Source organism: Excalfactoria chinensis, chromosome 6 (assembly GCF_039878825.1).
Source record: "Excalfactoria chinensis isolate bCotChi1 chromosome 6, bCotChi1.hap2, whole genome shotgun sequence".
NCBI lineage: Eukaryota > Metazoa > Chordata > Aves > Galliformes > Phasianidae > Excalfactoria > Excalfactoria chinensis.
The window spans coordinates 24358531-24381115 of record NC_092830.1 but is presented as its reverse complement, the minus strand read 5'-3'; the positions used below and the strand labels follow the sequence as shown (position 1 = coordinate 24381115).

Sequence of the window (22585 nt, the reverse complement as noted above, 5' to 3'; positions counted from 1 at the left end):
GTGAAGTGAAAGCTACAAAATAAGTGTAAAAATACAGGTTTTCAATATGAGCATATAAAAAATATATATATATATATACTAAGTATACAAACAGACTTATAAAAACAGTAGGCATTTATATTTTCCTACTATATCCTTGATCTTTCATATTTCATTGATGCTTTGTAGGTATCCAGCTTTATATATGAAAAAAATTATATCACGCTGCATAATATAAATGCATCTTATATTACAGTTATTGTTATCCCAAGTATTTATTTTATACAGATAGCCATGTGGACTTTCAGAAAAAAGAGTGAACAAGAAAGGTTTATAATCTACACCAAAAACCTGCAAAATTCTTGACCTAGACTCTGAGCAAGTATTGCAAAAAGGTGTGTAGTCAAGATGAAAATTGCCTTATTTCAGTCAACTGACTCAAAAGAAGGCAAACATAACATCTGCTTACGAATCTGTGCTTAATTTAGCATGGAATTACACTTAGATTCTGAAGAGGAAATCTGAGCATAAAGAGATGCAAAGGTACACAGAGTTTTCCTTTTATCCCTTTGCCTCCTCCTAAGACTTCATTAACACAGAGATCCAATATCCCTAAGATTAATATTGTCAGAATTCTTTAAGGATTTTTAACCTGACAGGCAAACTCTCCCTAGTTATTACCTTCAACATTGTTACATTTTCTGGGAAAAAAAAAAAAAAAAAAAAAAAAAAAAAAAAAAAAGTTATAAATCCCCAGAAATAACTCTGAAATAATTACATGGCACAAATGCTTTTCCCTAATGAAAAAGGAAATATGCCTCACATTGTAAATGGAAACCTCTTGCACTGATAGGAAAATGGCAGCCTAGTAGGTAATTTTCAGCTCTTCTCTACACAAAGATATAAAGAATCTTCTTTTCCACAGTAAAGAAAGCATCTTTGAACATATAAATTAAAATGAAATGCAAAATACTTTCTGTACTAGAGCAATAGCATTTCCAGTAATTGCAACTTCCATGCTTTTAGAATGTAGGTTGTAGAAGGAAAAACAGAACAGGTGCAACACCTATAAAATGAGCTGAGAACCAATGTTTTCCAAATCTCTTTAAAGAAATATAAAAAATCATATACCTTTTGTTTCTTTTTAAAATCATGCGCATAAGACTGCACCCTTTGTAAAACATGAAGATGACGTTCTAGTCAAGAAAATCCATTGTGGAACACAAAGATCAGGAAACAGAACTGTTTCATTGGAAGACTTTCATTGAAATTCTGATAAAATACTTTCTTTTTAACAGGAATATCTACAAATTGATTTCACATTAACTCAGTTTAAAGGGAAGAAGGGGGGGTGTTCCTATGTCAGCACGTTATCAGTTTTGTCATTTTGTGGATAGGACAGTTCTTTTCTATTATTATTTTTGAGCTTGTTCCATACCTAAAAATAAATAAATAAATGAAAGTCAAGATCAAAGAAAATTACTTAAAATTATCAAAGCATAGTGCTTTTATCCACATATGAATTTTCATAGGAAATCTGAACTGCTTTCATGCTATACTCCACAAAGAAAAGTCTGAAGTAATAGAAAAAGACTTGTATTTTCTATATTCTCTAGCTAGTGCCTTCCTCAGTAGTAACTTTGTATACAACCTTGGGAAAATTTTTTAATCTCACTCAATTCTGTCTGGGAGAGTAATAGTTCCTCAGATGAGTGCAGTGGATTGGAAATTAATTGGTTTTCTGAGACATTCTGGTAATACAGTGGTATCAGTACAGCATAGCAGAAATCATTTGAGGGTAATTCTTCAAGAATTGGAGTCTCACAATTTTTTAAGTAAAGCCATGTCATTTCTCCAGCAAGATTTAACAGGAATGTTCTCCTTCCATTGGCTTTCTGGGAAGAATGAGTTGGGCCCCTGGTGAATTTAACTGCTTTCTTCATGCTACTACATCCTTAAGAAAACATCACTATATAAAAGAAAAAAAAATACAAAAACATTTAATAGTATTTTCATTTGCAGATTACTAAGATGGTATTTGAAGATCTGCAAAAGCAACATCTTAATTCACAAGAGAAAGCAGGAAGCAAATTAAACAGGTTTATACTCTATGAAATACCACCTAAGGACTCATTAGTGTGATTTATATGATTCATTGACCTATTTAAGTATGAACATTATGAAATCCATGCCTTTCTATTTGTTTTTAAATGTAAATAGTTTAAGGGTTCTTCATATCTTGAGTCAAATTTGCTAGAAATACTGAACTTTATTTGTACATTGCAGTAACTGAGAAAGATCAGAGCTGGATAGTGAAGTTTAACATGCTTTCACTTCCTCATACTTATTTCAACTGAGCAACAAATCTTATGAATTCAGCGTATAGGTGCAGGTACTTGAGTATAATTTGTAGCTGTTCATCAGTAGCCTAGGATTTAAATAGCTGGAATACTCTAAATCTTAACTTAAATATCATAAGATATCTGTATCTTTAGTAAGTGTTATACCATGATATTTTATCTACTTTCCCCCTGTGGACAGACTTAGCAACTCTGAATAACATTTATGAATTTTAAAATCTTTTGCTGTTTAAGTAACTTAGAGTTAAATCAAGCAGACTACTCAGTGAGATTGCTGTTGAATGAACCCGAGCACAGAAAAAAATGGTTTGGTCAGTGACTGCTGTGGTTTAATGAATGTATACACTTTATCTACCTGAAAACCCTCCTCTTTTCAGCCAGGACTGTTGATACAGATGAGCAAACTCAACACTTCATTATCCACAAATAAGCAGATTGATACCCTTTCAGATGTATACAAGTCATACAATATTTGTTAAATATTGAATCGGGGATTGATAAACACGGATTTAGAACAGGAGCAATAGGCTCAGCACACACAGGTCTAAAAGGATAATACTCAAAATTAAAGTCTGTAATCTTTTGATGCTATCACAAGTTGCATTGTAAAAACATAAATATGTTATTAATCATAAAGGTAAGAATGAAGCATCATTGTCTTTTGTTGTGACCCACATCACTTAGCCCACAGTTTTGCACTAGTTGTATCAGCCTTGTAACTTTCTGAATTTTCTGTAACTTGTTAAAAACAACCAAACATAATAAAACCTCATCAAACCACCAAAGCCAAACACCCAAATAAAAAATACACCTTCCAGAATTAAATGCATGAAGAAGTGAAAAGCACACACACTGTATTGCTTTTCCAACTCTGATAAAGTATGCATTCTGTACCTAATCTAAATTCTCCTTGTTTCAGATTCCAGCCACCGGGTCTTTTTCATACATTTATCAGATGAATCTTGATAGATGAAATAAGAGCACAGACCAGTGCTATCAGCGTCCAGGTAATAAGAGTGGTCTGTCTTTTTTAGATTAAATAAATATAAGTTGATTGAATAGATACAAGCCTTAAATATCAGTCACCAGACTAGCAGTTCTCAATTCTCTCATATCTGGATTGAATGTTAGATAAAGGAATGACTGCGTACTAAGAAGAAAAACTGCAGAAATTATAGTCAAACAACCTTTCCTAGTAAGAATAACCTGCTCTTTTCCTTTTTTTCTCCCCCTACTCCATTTTTGGGGGGAATTGTTGTTTAATTTAGATGGACAGTGTTACGACCAATCCAGCAGTGAAGATAAGAAAAATTATATGAGAATAATAAAAATGCCTGAGGGACAGAAGATGTTGCATGAAGATATAGCTGAGTATCTGCATCCCTGTAGGGGTACGCAAATATTGTCAAAAAATTTGGCCTTTGAGGAACAGTACTGGGCCAAGGTGGGAGTGCTCTGAGGGATATCAGAGCTGAGCTTATGCTTTGTAGGAAATTAAAAATCCCAGAGCAGCCCAAGGTCAGAAACTGACCATCAGTGCGCAACTTGCAGCTAGACAAGACTAATATAGTCACTGTTGGAAAAAGACAGTACTTTTTCTGCTCATTAGAGTTCTGCAGTGCAGTGATGACTGAAAGGACATAAATGCATAAAGAATTAGAAACATTTTAAAATCTATTTATTTCCTCAGTTGCACAGTGCTGAAATGATAGCAGATTTAGATAGGGACTTTTTTGATGCAAATATGATTAGTCAAAAACTTACACAATACAGGAGAATTCTTAGTTGAGAAATTCTGCTGATAGTAAACCAAAACAGAATGGGAGTCAACAAAGAGACAAAAAATAAAGGTGTTTAAAAAAAATAAAAAAATAAAAAAAAAAAATCAACCACAATGTTTCGTAAGTGACTTCTGCAGTATTTCAGCTTGAGGAAACAAAATTGTAGGCATAACATACTTAATATAAGTTACCTTGTGAATCTAGCAGGAAACACTGAAGAACATGTAGAATAGAAGTTGTTAGAGACTGCAGTGCAGACTGCACAACAGAATTCAATAGTGAATTTGTCAGAAATCTTGTTTGACAGGCTATAAAATGAAGGAAAAAAAGTGTGAGAAAACAGACAAAGAAGTGAAATTCAAGAAGCAAAGGGGATTTGGGGAGTGAGGCAGTAATAGGATTTTCAGGAAGCTGCTCACCCCTGGGAGAGAGCGAAGGTGATGACATTGACAGGCTATGATGAAGGGTTGTCTTATATGCCTGACAACAGTGGGGAAAATGGGTGTGGAAAAACTGGAGCAATGTAAGTTTTAAAAATAAAGCTTTAGTAAATAAGGCCTGAAGACAGCAAGTTGCTATGAAGTTAAATAGAAATGGAAGTGCCATGTAAATGAAAGGCTCCTAAGGAATCAAATCTATGGCTGCGATAATCCACGTCTCAGTATCACTAGCAAGCAGCCTGTCTGTTTTTGGAGGGCTGCAATAGACAAGACAGTTGGGAAATTCTCTTCCATTGTAGGACAGATTTAAATATGGTGCAGGCTGCTTTGTCTCATAGGTAAGCTCCTCTCATGTAATCAGAGAAATCCTCTTTTCTGAATCTCTTTAAGATAAAAATGTGACATTGCAAAATCAAAACAGATGTAGGAAGCCTCCATTGCAAATATGGGTTTTAGTGGCTAAAATAGGATCAGAGAAATTAATGAACATTATACAATTTACTTCAAGTTATGGAGAAGTATTTTTCTGTATCTTTCATGCTAGTTATATTCTGTAGTTGAAAATGGTGCATTATTTATGGTATGCGTAAATCCCGATTCTCCAAAGTTTGTTAAGAGCTGCTTTTTATTAAAAAGATGTGCCAGCATGTTCTGTTTCTTGATATCATACCAAGAGCAAACACTGAATTCATGAGTGCTGTTACCCATATTGATTAGTATCAAGATTATATTTAAAATTTACATGTTTTTGTTCTTTTTTAAGATCATGATTTTAATAGTCTTTTGGATGTTTAAACTGTGAAGGAGGGCAGGATGGTTAGTTTTTGTTTGTAAAACTCTTAAAGCTAGGAACATAATATAAATAATACAGTGTGTTATTTTCAACTGTTTGAGAAACAGAACAGCAGCAGTTAAAGCAGAACATTAGTTTCTATTCATTACCAGGTTTTTAGGAGAAACTATGCTACTGCGATGAGAATATTACATACAAATTCAAACTATACATTTAACATAGCCAGTAGTTAAATTTAAAATAATATGAGGTATTTAATGTTCTTACTGTGGGAAATATATGGTTCATGGTTTTAACCATTAGGCAGAATGCATTTCTAATAAGGAATGATCTTGTAGTATGGTAAATTACTGTTTTAAGTTGGTGTCCACAAGATGTAATTTTGACCCTTCTGAAACATATGTACTTGTTTCCTCTCTGCTTGTGTTCCACTTCTTTCTACTTGCTTATCAGTTATAAACAAGGTGATTCTCATTTCATTTTCTTAAACATTGCCATTTTCAAGGAAGCCATAAAATAAGAATTCTCAATGAACTTGTAATGTGTAATATTAAATATCTTTTTGGTTTGCTTCTTGAATTCTCCTTTCTTCCAGTCCCTCACCCTTCATGCCTCAACTGCCTTGTCCTTCAAACTCCTCTTGTTTCATCAGCTACATGTATTTCATAATAATGTGACCAAAATAATTTTCTTGTTAACATCTTTACTATAAGTGCTGTGAACTCTGAAATATTTCATTTGTTGTAAAACGTGAAACTTTTAAATGACACTCAGATTATCAAAACTTCACTGAGTAAGCAAGTGACCTTTTAAAATAATGGACAACATCCAAAATCTTGCTAATACTTAAATGCTCTTTACAGTATAGGCTGGTATGATTACTTTCATTACATAGCTTAAAAAACTGAGGCATGGAACTATAACCCATTGATCAAGGTATGTGGCAGAAAAGTGGAACTGTCTTGAGAGTTAGTCCTAACTTTGATAAACAGGGCAACATCAAGAAAATATGAATTCTGAATATGCTAATACTTTATTATTTGGAACACATTACTAAGACTTTACCTATGTAGAAACTATTTGCATATATATATATATATATATATATATATATATATAAAACTATCTTGTCAGTTATATTACTGTTCATTGATACATATAACTTCAAGTTAAAACTTAAAGAATGCAAAGTCATTTTCTCTGTTAAGTAAATTCAGTAGTTAAGTAAAGTCAGTAATGGAGATTTTTGTCCCAAGATCCACTTCTGTTGCATAGTTTTTGAGTACTTTAAATCCATTGTATTTGCTGTTTTAGAGGAATCTTCTGTTAGTGCTCCAGAACAAAAGGCCAGAACAAAAACCCAGGGGTTGCCCTTGTGAGAAGTTCCAAATTCTTTCATCCTTTTACTGTAAGATTAAGGGATTTGTTCCCTAACATTGTCATTGAGTTGGAAGATCAAAGTTATGAGCAAGCACTAGCCTTTTTTTTTTTTTTTTTTCTTTTTTTTTTCCAATTGGAAAGAATACGTTCTGTTCTTTTAGAATAGCAACCTGAGACCTCTGCTTATGGAAGACAGGACGGTACTTGGGTTTAGTGTAATCATCAGACATGGAGAATATTAATTAATTCTAAAAGGATGAGTGGTCTCTGCAAAGCTTGTCTCAGATAACTGAACTGTCACAAATTAAATCCCCCACTGCAGTTTTCTGTGAGACAAATATTCTAGTTTTCCCTCTCAAAAATACTTTTGACATCCAGATGAGAAAGCTATCCAAGCAATGAAGAGCAATCAACCTCAGCACGTGTGTGTGTTTCCAGAACTCATCCAGTGGGGTGAGAATTTATACAGGAAAAAAAAAAATCTAAAAAGCTTCAAATAGCTGACATGATGTTGTTCAAACGTTCCCTACAATGTTCCTCCTTAACCTACAACAGGAGAAAATTACGCTTGTTCAATGATTGAACAGTATTTAAACTTGAATCAGTTTCCTGGTATGTGACAACCTGGAAGGCTAAAAGCTGGTGGACTATTGTGAGTAGAAATTGATGGCTGCAAGGCTCCTGGGAATCTCATTCATTACAAGTGATAATCAGCTTTTGTTTCTCTCTGTGATCCATAGCAAGGTTTTTAATAAAACATGAAAATAGTTCCAGACAAAGGATTTAGTGATCTTTAACTCATTGTTCAATTTGCTTTTCAGGAAGCCTCCATGTTCACAATTATAGGGCAAATAAAACATTACTTTTGTAGGTGAATGGACTGAAAGCAATTGACTGATGCTTTGAACATTAGTTTAAAAGAATAGTTTTTTTAAAAATAAAAATCTCTGTAACAGTTCTAAGAATTGTTTATTCCAAGTAATTGCCCAAGAGAAGTTTGATTATGCCAAATTTATCAATTTCTTGCTACACAGTTCTAGAACTTTTTACACTAAAATCTGTTTGATAATATAGTATGCACTATAGTAAAAAATAGCAAAAAGTAAAACACTGGTAGCTGCATAAATATGATACATCTCTGTAAATATTTAAATGAACATTTAAGTAACCTTTCTAGTTTTTATCAATAAACAGTGCAAGCTAACAAGTATTATTGCTCCAAATGTGTGGCTTTCTCAGTTCATTAGTTAACAGGAATATGATGGATTTTATTTTAAAAGAGGATTTATTTAAGTGTACTGTTTGTTTTCAGGGCACTCCAAGATACTAATTGGATGTTTCTGAAGCATTTGTAAGGAAATGTATCTCTACCCCCCACCCCTCCCCTGACACGCCCCTGGGAATTAAATAAGCATGCAATTATGTTAGTATACTTTTTGTCTTGGTTGCTAATAATTCTTGTAAGTCAACAAATTTCACATCTCCACCTTTCTACCAGCTTTCTCTCAGAACCAACATGTTGGTATCACACTCAAGCACAAACTACAAATATATGGAATCATGAGTTTGCTTTCTAGTGAAACCAGCTGAAATGGACTGATATTCTTTAAACTTGCACCAAAATTGCTGTACATATGCTTTCTGATATAAATAAATCCTAAATCTGAAGTGTTCAGAGAGTCTGAATGTACTAGAAACTAGTGAAGAACAGCTAAGAAGAGGAAATAAGGTGAAATTACTCAATTTGATACTGCTGTTTCTTAAAAAAACATATAAAGTAGAAAAAAGGGCCACATAAACAATTGCCCTAACATTGTTTTGCTTTAAGAATGTATTTATTATCTCCGAATATCTATTTGACTCCAAACTTGGGGTAAGCCATTCAATGATGAGGAAAGTATCATCAGGCTTATAAAAGATCAACCACCAATATGTTCTACCCTTAATTATTTCATCCACTAATGGACTGAGTACATTTCTCCTTTTTATAGTGCTCTTGCTTTGCTTTATTCTTCCAAACAAAACATGCCTGAGCCATTAATACTGGTTATTTATTTATATATTATTTTCTTTTCTTTAAGAACAGAGCTATCTTCTTTGAATCGATCCTCTCAGTTATTCAGTGATGATTCCTTCAAGTATATTTAAATGAGAGATGACAATACTGCGTAGCTACCCCCCAGTTTTCCACTCCATGTTCAAATTCCATTATAATGAATTCTGGTAGACCAAGACCCTTGAATGTAACACTTTAACAGTTTCATTACCATCTAGCATATTAGACCATGGCAAAAACACAGCTTAATGAAATGTATATCATTCACTGTTACACTGAATGATCACTTGGCAACACTGGTTATTTTAAAACTTTATCTAAGCTCTGTAAACTAAGCTTTCACCATCTGTTCTACCTGCTAATTATAAATGCAAAAAGAACATAAGTCACAAGTGTATCATAAAAGTGGATAATGCAATTGATTAAATTGTATTGCTTCGTGTATATGTGCTTGATAATTTGGTGCCTCTATTTCATCCTAATAATTTCACCCTAATTTCATCCAGCTTTCTTCTTATGACCTTTTGTATGACATCTGTGCATTGTTATGAGTTGAAATATTGAAGTTTCATTTTGGTATGTGATCTAGGTGCTTTTACAGCTTTCAAAGATAGTAGAAATAGAATTTATTTTAATATGTGCTAAGAGCAAATCTAACTTGGGCTGTGGTTGGAAAGAAGCACACACACACACACACACACACACACAGAACACACCTGTATAGTAAAGAAAAAAAGTTAATAAGTGGTAAGAAAAAGTAGTTGTAGCGTGTTACCTCACAAGGCAAATAACTGAGTTTACAGTTTTCAAATACTAGTAAAATCTGAAGAACAGTATAGCCTTTAAACTGATTAACTTCCTTGAAACTAAGAGGTTTTAAGGAATCTACAGAAAATTCACCTTGCAAACTGATACCCCAACCCACAGTCTGTCTTCATGAGAATTTGTTTATGCAGGATGAAATGAAAATTTGAAAAGATCCTGTAAAACTCTAGGAAAACTGTAAATTCTGTGTCACATGGCTGAAGGTGGCCCTGATACTAACTGCCCTTCCATTTTCAGTGTCTCTGTAGAATCTTTTCTCTAGTAATATGCATAAAAAAGCACATATTGTCACACAAGCTGTGGTCTAAGTGTGTACATACTGCAAAGGCATGCATTTGTATGAATGGATGACAGAAAATACTCATAATCCTATCTGCTTTGAAAAATGCTTGAAATTTAAGAAAATTTCATGTTTTTAAATAATTAATCTAGTTCATTCTATTTGTTCCCTAGTTCCTGTAGTTCTCAATTTTTAGCTTAATTCCTCCCAAACAGCTCTTCTGGATTGTTATTTTTGACCCTTGATTTAAGAAGATAGGAAGACAGATATTTATGACATTAACGTATATTTAATCCATATCATTATTTCTGAAGTTTGGCCTCAATCATTTTCCAAGCACTACAGTACACATCCCATCCTGTCATGTCTTCTGCTCTTTTTGTAATGTCTCCTTTCCTCATTGTGACAGGTAATTTAGAAAGCCTGCCACATACTTTCCTTGCATCTAATTCCACTTAATCTGAAGGGATTGAATGATGGAATTCAGTGGAACAAAACTATCTGTAGAATGCTTGAGTATTTTCATAAATATTTAAGAATATTTGTATTGACAGTGCAAGGATTTCCTAAGGACTAGCAATACAGACCACATACAGCAATAATGGGATTTTGCCAGAAAATAACATGGTTATTTCCTCAAGATTTTGTTAAATATCAATAAATAATGCTAGTATGTAAAATGTAATTTATGCTTACTGTGTATTTGATTCAAGGTAGCATAAATCTACAATTGAGAGGTAAACAAACAAACAAAAAAACAAAAACAGGAAACAGAGAAGCTTAAAAACCCTGCTAAATCCCTTGGTGGATGCATAACATGCTCAACCATAGTGCCAGTATTTTTGTTAGTTGTGAACTTTTCTGCAATGATGTACTGCTCAGTATAACAGACCAAACAGGCAGGTATCAAACTCGGTGTATATATAAAATACCAAAATTATACCACTATTATGCCTCCGGTGGCGCAGTGGTATAAGTTGCTGCTTGCAACACCAGAGGCCCGGGGTTTGAATCCCCCCTGTGGCGTAAGTGGCAGAAATGCTGCTCTACTACACAGAGGGCTCGAATCCCGGGAGTTGGACTCAATGATCTCTAAGGTCCCTTCCAACTCGCACGATACTGTGATACTGTGAGGTACTTCTCCTCATTTTACTTTTATTTCACAGAATCACCAGGTCATCTAGTCCAACCATCCTCCTGTTACCATTTCACACCCTCAGAAATGAGGATTTGAAAAATCAGCCTTCCTGAGGCATAGCTGGTGTCATCACACCTTCTGAAGTGTGGGTGGAAGTGCCACCGCCATAACTGAACCCCTGTATGGACCAAGACTATCATGGCTCTTCCTATGGAACCTGCTGCTCCTTCAGCCCTTCCAGACAAACTGCTCATGCATAGAAGCCAAGTGGTTTCTCATGATGCCAAGACAGGTTTGAAGGTATCCTGTGATAGGTTTCACCCTAAACGAGGTCTCCTTTTTAGGAATGATGTGGTCTGTATGGAGACCTGTGTAGTGATAAGCCACTGGAGTTGAGTTTCACATTTCTAAGTCACTTCTAAGTAGTCAGCAAATTTCAAAGTATCTCCCCCATTTAAGAAATACAAGTACACTTTTTATGTCAATTTGCCAGTTAAATTTAAATGGGTATGTAAATCACATGAGCTTTGATATACTTTATATATTTGACCGTTAGTACTCAAACTCACCATGAGTACTGAAAAGACTTTCTGAATAACATTCTGAGCATACAAGAGATTTTGCTTTCTGTGTACCAATTCTTCAATTGGAGTCATACATACTGATAATTAATTCTGACATACTTAATTTTCGGCAGAAGGAATCTGCAAAAACATCTTTAAAAAGAGAAGAAGAAATGGAGTTGGCTAGGAAATTGAAAGTACAGTATTTCTTTCTTTCCCAGCATCAGAAATGAGTAGTAAAATAGTTTGCTTCACCTACTTCTCACCATGCATTCAAAACTATGTTGTATTGTTTGAACTTGAATGACCTTGGCTGCAAGACCTGCACTGATACTTGAGATTTCTTAACAATACTTTTCAGTTATGTCAACATGATTCATCTATAGCTTCAAGTTCCATGAGGGTCATCTTGACCACTTTCTGAGTTTGATAATATATGAATAACCTTCTTAAAGTAATACTAATTAACTTTGTACAGTTTCTGCTGTAAATTATTTTCTGAGCCTCTTAGGATTGTTCTGAGCCAATTGCATACACGGCAAAAGGTTAATTGTTTGTGAATGACAAAGAAAAGGGCACCTCTGTGACTCTCAGTAGAAATTAAGAGAATAATGAAGTCTTCCTATGGGAATTCACCTGCTTTGTGAGGAGTACCAGCTGCAGAACTTCTCTGATATTGAAACATTCATTGTAAAAAAATTTCTAACAAAAAAAACAGAATGCCTATTTATATTAAAAAAATAGCATGGATTACTGCTTTGTTTAGAAACTTAGCTTGCAACGAATATGATAATTTAGGCTGTTCCATTTTGAGAGGAATGGTACTATGGATATACATAAATCTATGTAAAAATGCCCATGTATTTCCTTTGCTGATCAAGGCATGCTGGGTTATTAAAATTATCCTGCAGTGCACAGGAAAATAATACCTATGTATGTGGCAACCATTATCAGACAAATAAGAATTACATAATTATTGTCACATTAAATACGTATGGAGCATATAATTTTCAGAAAAGCGATGAATTGCTAGTTGTAACCAGTAAATGACAAAAGGAACAGCATGTGATGCCTCATAACAATGTAGAGTATTTTAACTTATTTTCAGCTCATTTCTGGTGAAGAATTTATGTAGATATCTTCACTTGTTTTAAGAATTTTTAATTTTTTTTTCTGACTTTTTTTTTTTTTTTTTTTTTTTTTTTTACAAAGAAACTCAGCTACAGTGGTATTTGTTGGATAATTCTGAAATCAGATAGAAAATGTTAAAGAAAATAATAAGTGCTAGTTGAGGGGAGGCAGAGGGTGATGGTGTGGGAGGGAATAAAAGAAATAATGTGAGCTTGTCAGGAAATTATTTCTTTATTCTTTACCCAAACAGCCTTTCTTCTGTTCAAGGAATGGTTGTTTTCTTCTCCCTCATGCTGCTATTTGGATTCATACTATCTCCTCTGCTAGTACTTATGGAATTGATTGTGTGAGGATAGCTGAGACATCTCAGCACTGATGTCTACATAACCTTTGTGCAGTTTCACATTCTCGGTTATCAGTTTGTGACTGTGTCTTCCATATCAGCATTAGTAAATTAAATATTTTTTTCCCCCTCTTTTCATTAAAATACCAAATTTTATGCTTGTATCTATTTACTTCATTATTAATGAAGATTAAGAATAAGAAAGCAAACAACCTTGTAATGAAAAACTACAATTTCTCTCTTGGCAGCTACTATTCCCAGCTGCTGCAATTTTTCTCTAAACCAGCAGACTTGCTGTTTCCTCAGCATATGCCAACAAATCCTCCTCTCACCTTTAGATGTTTCCAGCAAAATGAGTGCCTATAGAATCAGTAACACCAATCTACAGAACTTGTGAAACAACTTAATATGTGAGTAAAATTTGAGTAAACAACATTAACACTGGTGTATAGTTAAAATAATGAAGTATAGGCAATGTTATCCATTCTTAAGAGAGTATTTTTTCACATGGAACTTTGAAACCAGTCTTCCTTGGCTGGAAGGAAAAATTAATCATTCATAAGCTAGAGGCAGCAGAGAGAAACTGCAAAGCCAATGACTCCTACTGAAAATTTGATAATGAGACATACAATGTCAGTCTGAATTGAGAATGACAAAGGTATGGGCTTCTGGATAAAGTCTCATTTGAAAAACTAATTGGATAGTCAGTAAGTGTACAGAAGTTAGACTTATACAGTTGTTTGGTTGAGTAAGGTTATCACAATAGAATGATAAATATTAATAAATGAAAAAGACTTACCAACATTGAAGCCTCTCAGTAAAAGTCCACAAAAGAGCAATCTCCAGAGAAAAATACTTCCTTAATGGCAGTCAGTCCTTAAATGAGAGGTGCAGCTGGGCTCCACCACTTCCGGTAGCACAGCTGAACTGCCTTCACCTGTACTCCCAAGGCTGACTCATTGTTTGCCTCAGGTGATCAATCAGAGGTTTAGGCAGTGATCAACAGTTCCCATACACTAACTTAAGAAGATTCAGGAGTATCATATAGTGAATACCTTCTATGATCAAAAATGGGTTGCCTGATTTTGCTGATGTAAACCACACAAACACTGTTTCTTCTTTTTCTTCTCTATGGAGATCAATAAGTGAAGGTCTGATTACTAGAGGTTCTGAAATTTGTTTCTGGCCATATGGGAAAGTGCAATTTTCTGAGGAATGGGAAAATCACAATAGAATATTTAGAACTCTTACAGAAAAAGTTCAGAAATTTCTTCTTACTGAAATTGCACCTACCAACTCACTAGAACTGCAGGGTGGAATCTTTGGCAATTGCAATCTGTGCAGTTGTGCTGCAGAGAGTCAAAGGTGTACCTTTTGTCACTTAATTTTTACTTTTCACTACTTAATCATATCATATCATAGTATCATAGTATCGTGCGAGTTGGAAGGGACCTTAGAGATCATCGAGTCCAACTCCCGGGTTTCGAGCCCCCTGTGTAGCGAAGCGGCACTTCTACCCCTGCACCACAGGGGGGGGATTCGAACCCGGGCCGTCCAGTGCCGCAGGCAGCAGCTTAAACCACTTCGCCACTGGGGGCACACGATTAATCCCAATGTTTGATTCAGAAAGAGTTGCTTTTGTTTTTATTTTCCCTGAAAATGCCCCAAAACTTTATCAGCAAGTACCTAAAATATAGTTGCACTAATTTCCATGGAAGCTTATATCTGAAGCTTGGTTAAAAATAATATATTTCAAAGTTAGATGCCTGATTAGAAATAGGTTAGCTTAGGATATGGTTAAGGATACTGTGCTTCTCAAGTTAGGTGAAGTTCTTGGTGAACTGTTCGTATTACAAACTTGTATGTAATTCTACTGTTGGCTAAAACAGATGGGAACATGGCTTAATGTATCATTAATTAGACAGATTTTATTCTTTGAATTCTGCAGATATTAAATCCACATTACTCAAAACTTCTAAGGATTAAGCCTTCTTTCTAAAAATGATAAATATAATAACAGAATTCACTTGCAATTGGACAGATGTCTGTGTTTACTTACTGTTAGTATTTTTGTATTCCTTCTGTAATACCAAAGATAGCAGAGTGTTGCTGACTTTATTAGTTTCAAAACAGTGCAATTTGCTGCTGAACATACTGAGAAAATCACAGCTTTGATCATGAAAGATGGAAAGACAAATGCTGCAATTTTCAGTAACACATTTAGAGTTTGTATGTGGCAGAAATTTTAACACGTTACATTCTGACATTTTTGTTAGTGCTCTGTATATTAATATAAGCATATAAATCCTAAGTAGGAGTGGTTATGTGTATGTACATATAAGAAAATTGATTATCATTTCACATTTCATATTTTAACCACACTATGTTAAGTTATATGCAGAATATGAATCTCACCTAACTTCTTTACAAGCCTGTTGTTCTGCAGAAGTTAAAGCAGTGAGGTTGACAACCTGAGTAATCAAAGTCTCATATCATCTTTCTCCCTAGAATAAGACAGACCTCTGTTTAGGACCAGATCTAAAAATAGTGACTGCTTGGATACCTCTACTTCTTTTATGAGATTTTATTCCTAACGGTAGAAATCAGTTGTCATTTCATTTTAGGCTATGCTCAGAATAAAGCTGAATATTTGAATTTTAGTTCTGACTTGTGTATAACTGAACAATAAGATTAAGTTTTGATATGCAGGCTTGAATTCTTGCATGTCCCCTACTTTATCATCTCTAATTCACAAGCTGAATACATTTATCTGGCCTACACCTCTTTCCTCGTCTTCCTCCTTGGAGAGAGATTTATGCTTACATACAGCTTAATTACATCTGCTAAATCCATTCTTTGCAGCCTCTGAAACAATCTTAAAATAGAGGTCTTGTTTTTTCAACAAATAATGTTAATACATTTACAGAGGAAAAAGTCAACTATGATTTGTAAACAAATTTGATCTTTCAAAATATTATTCTTACTGTCTTTTATCATTTTCCATGTCAAAACAATCAGTCTGTTCAGGCCACAGAAGAAATGCTTTCCAGTTCACCCAAACTACAATCAGAAGCTACTGATGTGTGGCATCATTTAAAAACTTCTCAGAAACAAAAGCAATTGGGAGATTTTGCTTTCAAGTTCAAGATATTTCAAACAATGTTCTTTGTGCACTTTGTCTGAATCACTTTATGCTGGAGACAAAATTTTCCATGCATAAAAGTAGAAACTGCTTATCTCAGTGGTGAAGGAAGTCTGTGCCTCAAATACAAATGAATAAATAAACTGACTTCTGAAGAATGTTTCCTGGTGCTGTGAAGCTGAGTAAGTGGAAGCTGAGTTTTTGGAAGATTGTGAAAGGTGGTGTTATTAAAACCCTGTTTTTCCCTTTCATTTTTAGTGCAGATGGTGCAAACATTTAATCTAAGTTGAATGTATTGTTGGAGTAGTCTAGACAGGGTATGATCAAGAGGCTGCAAATGGGAACAATTTGATTTTCAAAACTTTTTATCTGATTACAGGGATAATGACTTGAAAATCAACCTGGCAATTTTGCGTGATTAGAAAAGTGATATTCATGTTGATTTCTCATCATGTTTCCAAATGGAAACAGATTTCTGCTACATATTACATATAATTTATCTCACAAATGACACAGTTCATATCAGCTGCAATCTCTCAAGTCTTAGTTGCTCCATGCTTGCAGCTATTCTGCTGTTCTGCCAGGCAAAGAAATATCAAAATCATACACTAGCTGCTTTTCCACGCTAAATTTTTATGAAGAGTTTAGGAGATTGAAACCAGATAAAGATATTTAATATTTAAAATATTCAGATTAAATCAACTTTGATGTTTCTGCAAAAACATACTTAGAGAGCTGGTTTATATTGACATAAATACATGTATTTATTTTAACCAATTGAATAACCTCTTAATTCAGAATCCTTTATTTCCACGTTGTGCAGTTGCATTTCTCTCATAAACATGTTTCTGGCCCTATGCACTGTTAAACTGAAAAGAAATAGAGACAATGCTGCTCATCTTGTTTGTTTTTTGTTTGTTTTTTTTTTCTTTTCCCCTGGATGACTTTCTTACAGAGTACAGTTGTGACATCTATTGATTCATAAAGTTTAATGTGCTATATGCAGGAGGGAGAATCTGGTATTAGTGTAGATCCATGAAAATGTCAGCTCGATATTCATACACACACTCACAAAAATTCCTAAAAAAAAAATAAGAGTACAAAACTTAGTACATAATGATGATAGAATATAAATCCATGCCTTCACTCCTTAACGGTTGACTGTTCTGCTCCTGTTATTTCAAAAACAATGTAGTCAGAAAGACAGGCAGAAGGATCAGAATGGTGGAACAGTCTCTACAGCAGTAAGCTCACAGAATTTGGTAAAGGGGGATGCTTAGAAATCCAGAACTGGTACATTCTCTGTTAAGGGCTCCCTATACTTTATTCTTGGATTGTTCTCCATTCTGTAAAGCTAATATATTTCTCATGGATTAATTAGTATTAAAATTTCCTCTGGAAATTTTCTGTTATTATTTCTATTACTATTACTCTTGTTATTTGATTTCATTTTCAGGAGCGTACAACCATCAGGTGTTTGAGAAAAGTTATCACTCATGCTTCCTGTTAATTAATTAAGAATGCATCCTAATTGCACTTTAAGTCTATGTTTCTATGTATTTTGCCTTGTTGTATTACTTTGCTCTGTGGAAATGAAAGAAAAAACCCGTACAGAGGGCCCAGAGCTGCTGGAGGTGGTGGCTTAAAAAGTGGTAATATACTTGTGGAACTAAAAGACGTTGAAGCAGTGTATAAAAAAATATAAAACTAGGAAACAGTTACAATTCTTGTACTATATTTGCAGGGTTTGGGTTTTGTTTGTTTGTTTGCTTGTCTTTGCTTGTTTGATTCCTTTTTCTTTTTTTTTTTTTTTTTTCAGTTCAAAAAAGACTGTGGATTCACACTGGGTGTTGGGTTCTAAAGATTAGGACAAGACCTACAAAATGATAAAAGTGTAATTTTTACATAGCAGAGACAGAGTTTAGTTAAAAATATTGCTCAAAGAATCATCTGAGGACAAAAAGGAATCTACTGTTCACTATATGTCAGACTTGGATCAAAGAACGTAAAATCAGAATGTGGTATCTCTGGAGTGAAAAATGAAGAAATCATTGCTCATCATACAATCATAGTAACTTCTTACTTTAACTGCGCTCATGATGAAGAAGATTTTCAATTGCTTGAGTTTGTATGAAATTACTTTGTAAATTCTCTACCACTGCAAACTGGAGCAAATAACCTGCAAGCCCAGTATCATATCTCTGTCATGGTGTATACTAGCTACTTCCTTTTCATGATGCAACTGAAGTAGAACATTTCTTCTGTCATATCTTCACTGATCCTTATACAAAATCACATACAAACCAACTTGTATGGCTTTACTATTAGTATGTTTTAGGATTTCCTTGGATATTTATTTATATTTGTTATTAGTTCATCTCTAAGTTTCATGCGTTCACTTTCTTAGCTGTATTTCTTCTTTCTGTGACTATTTGTTTTTGCTTAAAACTTGCATAAGAAGTAAGGCTTTTAAATCCAGTTGGGAAGGACTGTTGAGCTGTTAAGTTTATTGGCTTTATTATTCTATATTTTGGTTCACCTAAAAAAGGTCTGTGAATGATGACTAAGAAAATAAAAAAAAAAAACTGTTAGTACAAGAGTCTCCCTTTCTATTAGAGGGGGTACAATGTTGGGGATATAATTTGAAAATGGATGAAAATCACTGTTAGATTTAAATTCACAAGATTATTTCAAATGAAATAAATAAACAACAAAACCTCTATGCCTTTTTTTCCTCAACTTTTTTATGTCTAGAAAATAATTACATAGCTTTAGCCTGCGTATGTTGAAGTGAGAATGCAATGAAAAGCCCATGTATTCTTTTTCTATCTTCTGAAAAATGATAATTTTACAGTTGTTAGAATCCATCTTCTTTCAGAGATACTATGACATGTTTTCCTCTTATCTCTCCTTAAAACATTAAATCTTTTATATGAATTGGTTGACAGTTTTTGAAGGATAACCTTTTCAACATCATAAAATAAATGAAAGTGGTGAAGGATTTAGATTCAAAATGCTTTTCCAGTGCACTAATAATTTGATGAGCATCGCTATCATTTTTCTAAAATGGCATAAGATTAAATCTTATTCATCCAGCAAATTCTTTGAAGAGACTCGCCTTTAAAAGTTGATGACACAAACCAGCTCAAAGATGTTATTGTGGTATTTGAAATACCCTGTCTCTAGAGTCAATTATTTATGATGCATCATAAATGTTTCCTATTTTTCCTTACAAATTTTGTTACTGTAGTATTATTAATATGTAAACTAAACCTACAAGTACATGATATAGTTCTGTCCCAAAGTAAGATTTCATCTCTCATAACATAGCACGTTTTTCTCCTGACATTCATGTAAGCAGCACACAACCATGATGTGAAAGGAAATTGCTTCCAACGCCTCTAAAATTGCTTGCTTGGCTTGAATTAATCTTAATCGAATTTCTGTCTGAGACGTTTAAAAACCTTACAGAATCTCATAGTTTGAGCCCAGCCTTGCTAATTTGATTCTACATTCCAAAGTGGCAACAAATTCTGGAGCCCTGCGGGACTGCTGTTGCTGATAATGTTTCCATGCAGGTGGCATGAACTGCACTGTTCATTAATGTGACATAGCTTTATAATGAATGTCCTTATGCAATAGTTAGAGATGCAAGTTCATAGTTTTCATATTTAACTGTGTTGCCTACTTGTCAAAAGGTCCAGGTGCACAGTCTTGGAAATAGCAAGCAATATGCATGTGCTTACATTGAGAAGAAAGCCAAATTACTAGCTTATAAATGTCATTATCTTTTAGCCATGTTAATTTAAAAAAAAAAAAAAAAAAAAAAAAAAAAAAAAAAAAAAAAATTGATTTACCAGACTGTATGGTATCACCAAATGACATGGAACTGACATCACATTTTGTAACCCATCAAATCAATTTCAGAGATCTGATAAATTCACCTTTTCTCAGTTTCTATGTACCAAATTGTGTGCAATTATCTTATATAGTTCTAAATTCAAAGTATTTAATTGTACATTTATTTAACTTAATGTTTAAGATGTTCCTGAAGATATATTTTTTTAAAAGTTGACTTCTGTAATGAAAACTGTTCCTATTGATATCAAGTTGGTCACTGAGCTGCAAACAGTGTATGTTCCTTTTTGCCATAAAAATAAAATGTGGTTAGAAATAATAATCTGTCTCATTAGAACTCAGGGAAAAAGTTCACCTGAAATAGGCTGCTCTTATTTTAACACAGCACTAAGTGTTCTATCTAGTAATAAAGTATATAGAATCATCCATAAAGAAACAGCTGAGATATACTGAGAAATGAAGTATCTGGTCTAAATTTCAATTTTCTGTTCTCTGCACTGATTATAAGAGCAGGGAAAAACCTGTAGTATTCTTTCTGTGGAAGAGATTCTACTTGCTGTAATATCTAATATGAAATAAAGCTGACAGAAACATGCAGCATATTTTCCTTGACTTTGCCTGATTTTTTGTCACCTGTGGTATATCCTATCACTGATTAATACGATGTTGTGTAAGCATCCTAATTTAGCTAGGAAAGTCAGATGTGCAGTTGCAGCTAGAAAAACTTATCATTTTTTATTGTGATACTTACCTAGCTCTTAACTGTATGTAATACAAGTAGTTCTTAGCTTTTTAGGTAATTAAACTTTGACATACATCCGTGGGACTAAAAACAAATATATTTTTCGAGATTTTTTTTTATAACTCCCTTGAGCATGTGTCCATACACACACACACACACACACACATTTTTTAAATCACAGAGAAAAAGCCATACTGTTTAAAGGCAGACTTATACTTCAGTATGTGTTTTCCCATTATAATTGGTGAAAAGTGTCTCTGATTTTGACAGTGATAGAAGAGTTGTGGTTCCTGAAGTTGCTTTAATGGTTTTATAGTCCTATTTTCTCTGTTATGCTTGGATCCTTTTACATGAAGCAACCAGCTTTTCATCTACTGTGTTAGGCCGTATCCTGCTCTTCACCACACATCACTGCAATGAGATATTGTTCTGTAAAGCAATATCCAGTCTCTTCTTTCTATGTACTCCACGGGGATTCCTCAGTTTTGATGAGCTCATTATTTGGCTGTTATCTTTTTTTTTCAGTATGTTACTAAGCTAGCAGTCCCTAAGTGAGTGGGGAAAAAAAAAAAAAAAAAAAAAAAAGGAGCTGCTTATGTTTTATGACTTTATAACTTTTTAAATGTAATTTGTTCTAGACAATTTCTCTTTTAACTTTGTTGCTGTTGACCCTGCAAAGATAGAGTTGACACCATACAGCTTGACTGTGGTACTGTAGTTTTCCAGGAAGCCTGCATTGACTTCAATAGCCTGCCTTGACCCTGGTATCTGCAGAGAATGAATTGAGAAAACTGAGTAAATCTCCACTTGGCTTATCATACTGACTTCTCAGGCTTGAGAAAGTGGTTTAAAGGGCTTGGTAGTGATGTCTGGAGAAGAAGTGACCTTTGAGTACTGGAAAGTAAAAAGCCCAAAAAACACTTACCACATTGGTTTTCTTTTCCTCATTTCTTTATTCCATAGAAGGTGCAGATATGAAGCATGATAGTGTTAATTCCAGAGTGAAAGTCCTGTGTTTTAAAACTCCACTAAAAGATCTGTCTAAAGGCCCACCCACCTACCCCCCACCTCCCAAAATATAACCACCACTACACCATTCATCACTGTACAAGGGTTAATTATTAATTGCATAGGTCATATTTCCCAAAATTATATGAGTTGAGTGAAAGGGGCTAGCTACATGAGTTGTTTATGACTGCATTTGGAATCACTGCTAACCTTTTCTTGTGAAGTTGGCTTTGTGTTTCTTGCAACTCAAACCAACTGGATATGTTTAATTATTTGTAATTCCCCGCTGTGTTTGGCAACACTGACAAAATAACTTCACACAAACTGACTGATGATGATGATGATGGTAGCTCATTTATGACAAAACACATAGAAGACTGCTTTCCATAGCGAATGCACAAACTTAAGTATAATATGTTCTATGAGAGAAACTGCTATGGATTTAACTGTTTTAAATAAACAAACAAACAAACAAAAACACAAAAATGTCTAAATATCTTCAGGTTAGAACTGTCATTTTTACTGGGTAGAACAAAAAGCTGTTCGATTAGCATGAATAGCCAGTTCATCCCAGATAGTGAATTTCTGATGCTCGGCATAAAACATTATAAATTAAGAGGGATACCTAATTACAGTGGACATCTAGAGCCCTCCAGAACACAAAAAAAAGTCTGAGTAGTTAGATTTTTTTTTATTTTTATTTTTGTTTTTTCCATACTTCTAAAAAAATCTTCGTGACTTGCCCACACTCTACTAAACTTTTTAA

At 34.0% G+C, this 22585-nt stretch overlaps 1 long non-coding RNA gene across 1 annotated transcript; it reads right to left on the bottom strand.

The window, feature by feature from the left end:
- Positions 1-1243: 1243 nt before the first annotated feature.
- On the bottom strand, positions 1244-13968 carry LOC140253711 (uncharacterized). The gene is made up of 3 exons (XR_011903961.1): positions 13869-13968; positions 4312-4428; positions 1244-1417 (listed from the first exon to the last, which is right to left on the bottom strand). It is a non-coding gene; the product is annotated as an uncharacterized lncRNA (long non-coding RNA).
- Between the last annotated feature and the right edge of the window lie 8617 nt (positions 13969-22585).